Raw genomic sequence first — 8,940 nt, 5'->3', positions numbered from 1 at the left:
GGAATTTGGAGAGTAGTTGTGGTTAACGCAACGTTTAATGTACACAGGGCAGAGAGAGGATGCAGCAGAGAATAATGCTAAGTAAATAAGAGTTACACGAGCAGGAGCAGTGATTCGATGAACTTATACCACAAAGAATAATGGCAGAAGCGTTTTAATGAGATTTGCAGAGTTTCGACAGAGATAGAAGCGCAGAGAGCGAAATGAGCTCGGACAGGCCATCATCAGGACAGAGGGGAAGCAACGCTCAGGTTATGACAGCGCTCAGGCGTTTCAATGTCAGGATGACAGCACAACAGAAATTTAAATTGTCAGGACAGCGCTTCTTTTACAGAACGTTTATAAACAGTAAAGAGCGCAGGCATAATTCAAAGGACAGAGGGCGCAAGTAACGCAGAAGAGAGAGAGCGCAGGTATGATTTCAAGGGTCAGACAGAGAGGCTTAAAATAGCCAGAGTCAGCAGATTTCTGGCAAACAATGAATTAATGGAGCTTTATAGGTAATGGGCAGAACTGGAAGGTCTGCACAAATGACATATACATAGAGACCACAAAACAAGTGGCTCAAATATGAGCAGGGCCAGAATTCGCCTGCTCTGATACCATGTTAAACACACATGGACAACAAGACAATGTGAAAGATAAAACATGCAATACAATTTTTATTGACAAATGATTTACATTTATAGTACATTATGTGACTCTTGGGTTTCAGATCCCAAGGTCTCTTGGACTGATTTTGTCCATTCGACTTCCACACTAACCCATTTAGGATTAGGTGTCCAACATGAACTACTCCAATGTATTTGGAGTATTATTTTTAGTTGGAAATGCCTTTTGTTTTACTTAAACATAGTTTTGTTTGCTTAAGATACAACTATTTATATGAAATTTAGAGATATATATATTTTTTCTAAATCTTTGTCATATTGTTTTTGTATTTCATTTTGGTTTCAATGTTTATACTTATAGTTCCCCTTTCCAATCTATGTATGTTATTTCTTTATCCCTTATGACATAGAGGGAAGTGAGAAGAGTTGGGATGTATTTTTTTAGATAGAATAAGTGAAATTTATAGTTGATTTTTAAAGTTTCAAAAAACATTAAGCCTCTACAATCGCGTTAATTTTTTTTTTTTCCAAAAAAAATGATGAGATAGACCTAGATGTTCTGATTTGAAAAAAATAAAAAAAACAAAAAAGAGCCTCTTTGTTCTTTGTTCATTTTCAAAATATGTTATATTTTTCATAATAGCTCACTTAGTATAAACAACCTTTTGCATGGAACTTTAAATTATAACTTCATTAAAAACTTTATAAAAATCGGTTCCTTAATTTGTTGTAAAAATAATGTATGTGTAAAAATTAACTTACATACAAAGTCAAATAAAGAGAAAAATATCCCTAACATTTTACATCTCGAAAAACTCATTGTGCTCCCTTTAATATATAACATATAGACCAACTTTCTCCTGCAACATGGCACCTTACTTATTTTTTTTTGTACTTTCCTTAAACAAGAATAATTTCAACATATAAATTAAGAAATGAATAACTTCAACCTATAAAATCAAATTTTTAGTGCCATTTTCTTAACCCGCCTTTTATATAGGAGTTTACTATTCAAATTGATAATGGTTAAAACTTAACATTTATCTCAAAGTAATTTAATTGACCATAATTAGTAATACAAACAATGATCATGAGATTTTTGATTTTGATTTTTATTTTTTTTTTAAATATTTAGCATTACAATAACATAGCGCTTAAAAAATGGGTGACAATGGAAATTAACGAATATGTTTTTTTCCAATAATTTTTAATTAAATTGGGTAAAAGAAATAAACACCAGAAAATGAAATTATATATATATATATATATAAAATAAAATAACAAAATCTTTTAATTATATATAACAGAAAAGTAGTTACAATTAAATATAAACTATGATGTCCATGTCCATGATTCGCAATGAACGCAAGAATAATTAGTTGATTCGCAATGAATGCAAGAATAATTAGTGATGGGTTTAGCAAGCGTGCATAAGACAAATAATCTCACAAAAATGGGGTAGTAGTTAAGATCAGTAAGCTAAGATAACAAAAGGTATGATAAAGTTATGCAATGAGCATCAGTGAAAGGATAATGAAGTCACGTGAGAGGAAGAAATCAGTTTTTTTGGGCGGGGGAGAGGGGGGTGGAGTGGAGTGGGGATCGTGTATCTTTTTTGGGGCGGGGGTGCAGGGCGCGGTGGCTAGTGGTGTGTTTGTTTTTTTTTTTTTTTCTTTCTTTCTGGGGAGAGGGGTGGTGGCTAGTGGTGTGTGGGGGGTGGTGGTGGTGTGTTTTTTTGGGGCGGGGGGTGTTGCTGGTGTAACGAAGTCATGTGAGAGGACGGGGGGTGTTGGGGGATGGCGTGATTTTATATGTTTTATTTTTTATTATATGATTACGATGGATAATAGATATTGGGGGGATGGTGTGATTTTATATGTTTTATTTTTTATTATATGATTACGATGGATAATAGATATTGTGTAATATTGATATTTGTTTACAAATTTTAAATATATATATATTTTTTTGTTTTAAAAATTATGGATAAGGAATTTATTTTTAAATTTATCTTTTTTAATAGATTAAGCAAGAGATTTTTAAAAAACATTGGAGATTTTATAGGTCAATTTATCAAAGTGAATAGTGACAGATTGGGAAATGAGTTCATCACCTTCGTTTGAATCTATGTCGAAGTGGGCGTCAGTAAAGGGTTACCAAATAAAATCATCATCAAGTGTGACAGTAAGGATTATATCCAGCCAATGGATTACAAGAATACAACGTTCAGGTGCAGAAGGTGTGAGCAACTTGGGCAGCTTTAGAATGTATGCCTTTCTCTTGAAGAGGCATTTTGTCCACAGGTGCTGAAGAAAGCTAGCCATGGCTGGAGAGATTTAAATCCACCAACTAGTTCAAAGAGCTCTACTAGAAAAAAAGAGGAGGTTTCTTAGCATATAAACTCACCCCCAGACAATTTAGCCTCTCTACATCGAGTTCCAACCCCAGTTGCTGCGAATCATCCCTCTGTAGAGGAGCAAGGATTCGAGAAGGACAACGAATTAATTTCAACATTAATGGTGTTGACTATCTGTGGTCAGAAGCGTTCCCATGAATCTGGTCATTCAAATAGTGAGAAAGATGCAATGATCCCGAATGAATCGGTAACTATGGAGCTATATTAGAGGAACGGGGAAATGGGTAGATCTCTAGTTGTTACAGATAACGCTGAAGGATGGATTGATGTACTTAGGTAAAGGGGAAAAAAGAAAAACCCTTGAAGCACCTTAGTATCTAATATCAGGAAGTGAAAGATTGTAATATGGTTATTTTTGGTTTATCGATGTAATCTATTTTTTTGGAATTAATAAAAGTTAATTAAAAAAAATATGGATAAGGAATATTAAAAAATTCAATTATAATTTTGTTATGAACCAACTTAGATCCATCTAACACCGGATCTATCACACACCTAGAGAGATCAAATCCCTCAAGGTGCAAACATTCTTTTTGGTGTGTAAAACTCGGGGAAAGGTTTGCACCTTGAGGGATTTGATACCTCTCAACGCATGATAGATCCAGTGTTAGATGGATCTAAGTTGGTTCCAATTGAGGGTAACTAAGTCACATTTTTAGATTATCATTATTATGTATATGTTTATGATAAAGCACAAAATTCACATTAGTTTTTCTTTGGTTGGCATGACCATATCATTCTCTTCTATAATTTAGTTTGTGTTGCCTGCCTTGAATGGTTTGTAAGTCTTTGTTTGGATGCGTTGAGTGGTTTTTGTGTTTGTGTTTGGATTTGGATGGTAATGTTTGTGAATGTTACAATTGTGTTATATTTTTATATGTGTATTTAATTGTTTATTAGTAATTAGTTGGTGATAAAGAAGGGAGTGAAGAAAACTAAATCCACTAATAATAACACACTCACTCATAAAATAAATATTAGAAATATAGAAAAACCAGACATGGCGGAAAAGGCATGAGAGACTTTACTGTAGTCTCTCATTCTCATAAATTTTATTATTAAAATAATGTTTATGATACATATAGATACATGAGGAAGTTGTCTCAAGATAGTGCATCTATCTTGAACAAACTTGGTTGAGATATTTTCTCAACAAAACACTAATCTAGGAGAACTAGTTGGAGAGAATCTCTCATCCTAACTAAACTCCCTAGTTTGAGGAACTAACTCCTAATTCTCAAGATTTGATTTATTTAATTATAATTTTGGATTTATAATTGTTTTATTATGAGAGTGAGGCTAACATCCCCCCCCCCCCCCCCAATGATAAATCCAAAATAAGAACAAGGAACCCTCTTCCAAGTTCTCAAGTTGATCCTCAAAAAACATTTGCCTGAAAAATCGCCAAAGCTGGATGCTGAAGAAACTGCAATATGAAGAGACCATGAGTCAGCTGCATGTCTGATTCATCTCTGAATGTTGCTTGACAACTCCATCATGTGCCAAGCTACAAAAGGATCCATCTGTCCTTTTCTTTCAATTAGCATCCTTTGTCCACTGACAAAATGTTGAGAACGCCCACTAGAGAATCTGCTGATGATGATCGCCCACTGGCTGATGACGTTGAAAAACAACTCACTGTTGCTTTTGTTGTGTTTGAAAACTGCTCACTACTGACTTTGCTGTCGATCACCCACTAGCGAATTTGTTGATGCTCACTCGCTGATGAAAATGCCCACTGGCTGCTTCGCTAATGTTGTCGAGAATTTCAGTCTGACAACCACTGTCAATTTCATTGACATTTTCTCCCCTTTGTTAGCTGAAAGGAGAGACAATCTTCTTCAAATTATTTCTGAACTCCCCCGCTTTAGGTGTAGGAGTGTTTCACTGGTGTACTCCCTCGTTCAACTGCACGAGAGTACGATCTTCATTTTTACTGTTGGTTGCATCATGTGTGAGTGAATTCGATTGTAAAACTTATACAATCTTCTGACTGTGGATGACCATTCCTAGGGATCAATCCATGAATAATCGATCTTCAATATGCTTGATTGTTGTTGTTTGCTACATTGTGCTGATGAATGATTTGACTTGCCACAATGGTGACAAGGATGGAGATCAAAACACTGATCTTCCAGATGGCCGGTACTTTGACAATGAAGGCATTTTGGTTTGACTACAACTTCAATTTGCGTACATGTGTGTTTGTCTGCAACTTTCTCACGGCTTGTTGATTGTATTTGATCAAGAAATCCTGCACTGATGAACTTGATTGGCTTAGAATAATCGAGGATATGTGAGTTGTTTTCATCTTTGTCATATCCTAATCCTCGTCGATTTTTGTTACTTTGAAGTTCTTCCCATGGCTTGATGATTGGTTTGGAAGAAAGTTGAATTAGATCAGGGACCACTTCAACACTGGAAGTTGGTTGGATCAGTGACTTGGAATCAACATTTTTATCTTCATCTGTATGGATGAAAGACTTGGAAACATCACTCTTCAGTTCAACTCATCTCTTTGAAGTTGCGACTCCAGTTGAAGGAACTCAATTGTTTCATGTGCTTGTTGTAGATCCATTGAAATATCAACAAGAGTTGCTTTGCTGATTTGCACCATGTCTTCAGCTATTGAGAGGACCAAATTGTTAAGAATATTTAAAAATTGAGTGATTTTCGCCACGTGAACTTGTTGGAACTCACGCTCGCTCGATTTTAATACATGTTGGATTTGTAGAACTCGCTTGCTTGAATTCTTGAGCTTTGCTTGCTTGAACTCACGCTCGCTTGTTGTAGATATGAATAGGCTTGATGGTTGTTTGAATATCACATTTTCTTTCTTTAGAGCTAAACTTGCTCGCTTGATGCTTGCTTCAACTAGTTTCAGGCTCGCTTGATGTTGTGAACTTTGAACTTGCTTAAACTCACTCTATTGATTGATCAAAAGAAGGGTGTCGAATACTATCGAAAATGCACCCAAGAGAAACACTTACAATGATTTGAATGACTCAGTTAAGAAACAATGAATGCACTTGGTTTAATTGATTCCCTATCAATTCAAAGCGTGGGTGTCGGTTTCAACCGAGAATGCACCCTTACAATTCAAATTAATATGACTTTGATTACAATCCAACTTACAAATTATGATTTGCAAGTTATAGTTTTGTATTGAGCTTATTAAAAAATGGTGCAAGTGAAATTTCCAAAAAATTGTTGTTGAATTGCTGCAAAAATTGTTGAGGTAGATGACAGCTTGATTGGATGTTGATGTAGAAATGTCTTTGACAACTTGATTATGTATTGTTGCTTCTTGATTGCTTGTAGTTTGCTTGATTACATAAGCTTGAATGGAATTGATTATGTTCATGCAATTCACTAATTTGTTGTGTGATACATGTGTACCATATTAGAAAGATACCACATGAAGGTTACTATCAAAACTAGACACAAAACAAAAACAATATCAAGAATCATGCGCCATCACAAACATACACATGGTGTACCTAAGATCCCCTTATTCAATTTCAGGCGGATCTAGGACAAAATCACCACCAGAAAATATTTCTTTATTAAATATTGAAGTACATCAACCTTCACCTTCACAACATCGTGAATGAATTTTCTCAAACAATGAGAATGCCAAGCTCACAGCCCCTTGAAGCAACTTGTCTTCAAAAATAAATGTGCACTAGCCGAATAAAATGCAACAATGAGCTTCCCTTTTAAAAATCTTAACTTATCACTCCAAATTAAATTAAAAAAAAAAAAAAAAAAAAAAAAAACTCCATTCCTAAACTTCTGACTCATCTCATACAATAAACCACACCTTCGAAAAAACTTAATTTAAAACTATTACATATTATCTCTCCAAATTATCTTCTTATCACTCCATTACAAAGCTTTATCTAATGATCCTTATTACTGCCAAAAAGGTTTTTCTTCTCATACAAAATGCAAAATTTGTAGAAAACTACTTTATGCAGACACAAACTGCCTACACATCGAAGGCCCCAATTACAGAGTTACAACAAAATTCAGACAAAATATGTGATGGTGAACTACTACTCCTTGATGTGGGAGACTGGAGCCCTTATAGTTTCCCCTTTCGTACTGGTGGAGGGACGTTCGAGCTTTAGAGTTCACTCCAACTTTTCTTTGAATCTAACTGGAGTAGGTGCTGCTATTGGCGGAATCGCAGGGGATGCTCTTCGTGTAGTGTGAACCCAAAGAACTCTCTATTGAATAAGGTTGCTCCTTGTTGTCTATTGGTTAGATCAAATTCTTGAAGTGCTTCGCAGATTGTTGATCATACATTGTTTTCTTCAAAACACAATATCAGGTGTGTAAAAAGGTCTATTGTAGCAATTATGTCAAGTCGGCTACTGTAAACACCCGAAAAGGACTTGGATGTCAAGCCACCTATGCATTTGGATCAAATAGTGATAGGAATTTGGAGTCTAGGACGAGTAACCGCTGCCTCGGTTTATCCTGCAACTAGAGGGTCTACCCTCGGAGGTCAGAGCCAACTCCCTTAAAGGTTAAGCCCTCTCGACTCAGCGCCATCTTGGATTCCCATTCAGATACTTACGTTTACCTACGCACAAGTAGTTCTGAAAAAATATATTGAATTTAAAACTATCACTCAATGAGGTCGTTGATCTGCCTCCGCAGTTCTGAAAAAATCTATCGAATTTAAAACTATCGCTCATTAAGTCGAAGTCGAGTTGTGGCTTTGTGTTAAATGAACAGTCCAAGCATCTAAATGCTCACAGAAATTTTACAATTCTACTAAGCCACATAGTCCTTGGCTGCAAATTTGTATGCTCTTTTGTCAGTAAGGCAAGACTTGCAAATCTGGATTGGATTTAGCCAAGAAAGCCCACATTCAAGACCTCTCGACGAGAATTTGACAACGACTGGTGTGGGCGTTCTCAATATTTATAGAATGAAAATGAAGTTATCTTGGATTTGATAAAGATGATGTGGCATTTCTAAAATTTGAGCTCATTTGGGAGCCTGCGCGGTGTCTTTAATAGCATTTATCGCATATTCAATGAAGAGAAACACTATCAGATGCCTTTTTCCCATCTCAAAACCTCCTTCATCCGCTCCCATTACCCTCCGCGTCTATTTTCCACCGAGAATCCGCTTCTTCTGACACCGGATATTATAAATATCATGGAAAAGAGAATGAGTGGTATTGAAACACGCTATGCATATCTTAAGAAAATCTATATTTCTCTACACACAGGAGAGGATTCTCTAGCTCCAATCATGCTCTGTCTTGCATGGCACTCTGCTGGAACTTATGATGTTAATACCAAGATGGGAGGGCCTTTCGGAACCATTAGGCACCCGGATGAGATCGCACACGATGCCAATAGCGGTCTTGACATTGCGATCAGGCTACTGAACCCCATCAAGGAGCAGTTTCTTATGATTTCATATGCCGATTTCTATCAGCTCGCTGGTGTCATGGCTGTTGAAATTATAGGAGGGCCAGACATCCCTTTCCATCCAGGAAGAGCAGATAAAGCTGAGCCTCCAGAGGAGGGTCGTTATCTCTCAACATCTTGAAGTTCTCAGCATCCAAGTTTGGAAATTCAAATATAGGCTCTTATCGCTATTTTTTCACTATTCCGGAACCCGATACTGGTAATAGGTATTGCTAGAGGACACAGTGAGTGGGTTTCCCACGCTAGAGTCCACTTGAGCATATCAATTTACACCTCACCACTTGTTTTAATTTCTACAATTAAAATAACAACATAGATCCACTGGCACTAACAAACTTCTCAAGCATGAGCTGCAAATTACAAATCCTCCATGAAAATTTATCATGAAATTATCAGGTCCTTAAGACTAAACTGCTCTGATACCACATGAAGAAAACTAATAAACAAACAAACACACTCA

The 8,940-nt window shown here is 36.1% G+C and overlaps 1 pseudogene; it reads left to right on the top strand.

Annotated features, from left to right (window-relative positions):
* Nucleotides 1-8,202: 8,202 nt before the first annotated feature.
* On the top strand, nt 8,203-8,601 carry LOC149244356 (L-ascorbate peroxidase 2, cytosolic pseudogene; annotated as a pseudogene).
* The last annotated feature ends 339 nt before the right edge of the window (nt 8,602-8,940 follow it).

Source organism: Pinus tabuliformis, chromosome 8 (genome assembly GCF_031772625.1).
Source record: "Pinus tabuliformis cultivar Carrire ecotype Pingquan chromosome 8, CPIR1, whole genome shotgun sequence".
Taxonomy (NCBI): Eukaryota; Viridiplantae; Streptophyta; class Pinopsida; order Pinales; family Pinaceae; genus Pinus; species Pinus tabuliformis.
This window is presented reverse-complemented; position numbering and strand designations above follow the sequence as displayed.